Consider the following 3,511-nt stretch of genomic DNA (forward strand, 5'->3'; position numbering starts at 1 on the left):
GACTGATTATTTACACAGTGGTCACATTCGTGTTCCTGGAAAAGATTTGCACAAGGGAAAGTATCACATACCTCATCATTGCATTCTTCGTTCAGGCAGCGCTAGCACTAAGTTAAGAGTGGTTTTCGACGCCTAAGCGACGGATGTGAACGGATCCTTGATAAATGATACCTTGCTTATCGGTCCAAAGCTTCAAAAGAACCTGCTGGAGCTTTTGATAAAATTCCGTTTACCATCGGTAGTGTTTACTGCTGATGTACGACAAATGTATCGCCAAATATTGGTTCAAGAACCAGATTGCGCTTTCCAAAGAATATTTTGGCGTTTTCATTCGTCGGAACCCATCCAAGAGTACCAACTAAACACTGTAACCTATGGTGTCTCCTCCGCCCCATTTTTGGCCTGTCGTACTGTCAGACAGTTGACCAAAGATGAAGGTTATGATTTACCGCTAGCGCGTCGTGTGCTAACTTCGGATATTTACATAGATGACATCGTCACCGGTTGTAACAGCTTGGAACAAGCTCAACAAACGAAAACCGAAGTTATCGAGCTGTTCAAACGAGGTCGATTTGAATTGCGGAAGTGGGCTAGTAACAAACCAGAATTACTCGCCGATCTGCCTCCGGAATACTGCCTCAATGATTTGGTGTCCATGGATGTTGATAACTCTCACATTCTTGGATTAAAGTGGGAGTCACGACATGATACATTTTCATTCGAAGTCCTATGCCTCGATCGCGAGTGCACTAAACGCACTATCCTCGGTGAAGTCGCTCGGGTTTTTGACCCTCTCGGTTTTCTATGCCCTTTGACGTTTTTCGCCAAAACCCTAGTACAAAAGTTGTGGGTTCTAAAGGTTGGGTGGGATGACACCCCCCCCCTGTTGACATTGTTCGTTAACGGGATCGTTATACTAAACAATTACCGCTCTTGAAGTCGTTCAAAATCCCTCGATGGGTGTCCTTCCCTCACATGGAGTCGTGTCAACTTCATGGCTTCTCAGATAGTTCGGAACTTGGATATGGCGCGGTAGTTTACTTGCGAATCACGGATGTTGACGATAGAGTCCAAATATATTTGGTTTGCGCCAAGTCTCGAGTCGCCCCCACAAAAAAGATTTCGTTGCCTCGCCTAATATACTTTCAGTAAAAAACGAATGTGTTATCGCGATGTCAGAACACGTGTTCATGAAAAATCTAATATTTTCGCATTTCGTTATTGTATATTATCAGGACAAATGCAGGTGCATGAACCCGTGTTGAGATATATTAGAAATTTACTAGAAATTAAGTTAAATAGGAAATGGCCTGCAATCCTGATTATAACCGGATTTTAATAAATCAGCACTTGGTCTGGCTCTAAATAATTAGTTTATTTATCCGTCGACTGTTGAATAGTATTATTATTATTATGAAATTGCCAACACAGCGGTCGTACGTGATATTGTCAAATATGTTTACTTGCGTTTCTGCGCTTGCAATTTAAAAGTCCTTCACCCTTTATCCCTGGGAGGTTTATAACCTGCAACGGGACCTCGCTACAAGACAAAGCGGCACCTTTCCTAAATTACTCCGGGAATTTGAATTTGTGGGGATACCTGGCTGTATTATCCTGTCCATGTGTATCAGAAGGCTCGTTGGCTTTGTTGACTTATCCTCTTACCATTAATGTTGAAACTATCAATTCATTCTTTAAAGGCCTGCAATTCCGTTTTCAACCAGATTCCGAATAATTTGAAGAGATTCAGATAAATCATATCCGACAAGCGATACCAAAAGTATTGAATTAAATTATAATTCTTTATTCGAAATGTGTATTTGTTTTGTTAAAATGTTCGACAGATGTGAATAGATGTCGTAATTTTTCAAATTTTCTAACATACGAAAGGTATATTTCCTCTTTTGAAATGCAATGATACTTTGTTTTGTTTCACAAATCCTACAATAATAATATCCCTTGATTTCAGGGGTATGCGCTAGTCATTAATTTAATTGCCTACCGTGATCAAGTAAATGTAATTTATATTACCCAATCCATTAACCCACTCCTAAACCAAAATTTGAAATGAAGGTATTTCTTTGAATAATTTACGTTTATAAACAGCATCGTTGATACTCTGTAATCAAGAGTACAAACTTCAAACAAACCAGTAATGAGTTTATCATCTGTAGATAATTATATAATAACTTTATAATTCGCTCGCAAGAAATAACAATTGACTTAATAGGGTGCGACAGCTGAAGTCAACAGGTCCCAAAGGTTGTATTATTTATAAAAACTTATGTATTCAAGGAAAATAATACAATATTTGCGACATAGAATACAGCTAATTAGGTACCATACTTATGTTACCCTGCAAAAATAATTTACAATTTTGTTACGAAAATAAATAACATCATCAATCATACATAGGGATAATTAACATTTTTGTAATCAAATTCTCCACAAACAAGTTGTTGGTATTTTGTTGTTTTTCGATTGAATTCCTAGATCCGTGAAAAATCACGCCATATAAAGTTAAACACAACTTTTAAAGTAAACGATTAAATATATATTTTTTTAAATGCAATAGCCAATAATTGAACTCGGTCAACTACTTGGAAGGCAACAATGATGTCCATAAATTCATGATTAGTATGTACGGACAGCATAATATACAAACTATATATTATTGAAATTTAAAATGCTGCGTACTTCCCATCCGAAAATATATGTGTTTATTAACAAATGGAAAATTAGTAATTTAAATATTTGTTTCACTAAAAAAATGTGTTTCGGGTGGTTTATCTCAACATAAATTTGAATCACAATAATTACTTACGAAATGGGAGGATATTTGACAAAAAATGTGAAATTTCAGCCAAATTCTCAAATCCTAATGGTGTCCATGTGTACGACGACAACAAACAAATTGAGGAAAAAATAAACAAAAATGACAGCCCGAAATCAAGGGTTTTACGACTTCAATGGAAACGCGATACAAATTAACACGAACACACTGAAATTAATTAAAACAGATTAAAAACACGTTTGCGACGAATTTTATAGTAATTGTTGTTCATTAATTAACTAATGCAAGCACACTTTTGTCTTCCGCTTTCAAAACACCACGGAATATAATAATAAAATATTATTCTCAGCGAAATTCACGAAATAAACGGCCTCTCTCCCAAACGTCCCGAAAGCATCGCCCGAGGAAGACATGGCACGACCAAGTGAATCAGATACTTGAGTCGGGCCATGTCAAGAGTCAGAACAATAGAAGAGTATGTATGAGACGATGTATGAATGTGAATGAGGCAAGGAGTGTGTTCCAAGACCGAGTTGTTTGGCGGTCCGTCCTATCTGCCTACCCCTGCGGGGAAACGGCGTGATGGTTAGTTAGTTAGTTAGTTACAATTATCTTACAACTACGTAGCCGGATCTGTCAGCTGCACGCAAATGAACTACCATTGCGACATCTGCTGTCTTCATTAGATGGACCGACTAGCGGACCTGTAGCTTTCTC

This window comes from Hesperophylax consimilis, unplaced genomic scaffold (genome assembly GCF_061612785.1).
Source record: "Hesperophylax consimilis isolate HC1 unplaced genomic scaffold, BYU_Hcon_1.0 scaffold_41, whole genome shotgun sequence".
In the NCBI taxonomy this organism is placed as follows: domain Eukaryota; kingdom Metazoa; phylum Arthropoda; class Insecta; order Trichoptera; family Limnephilidae; genus Hesperophylax; species Hesperophylax consimilis.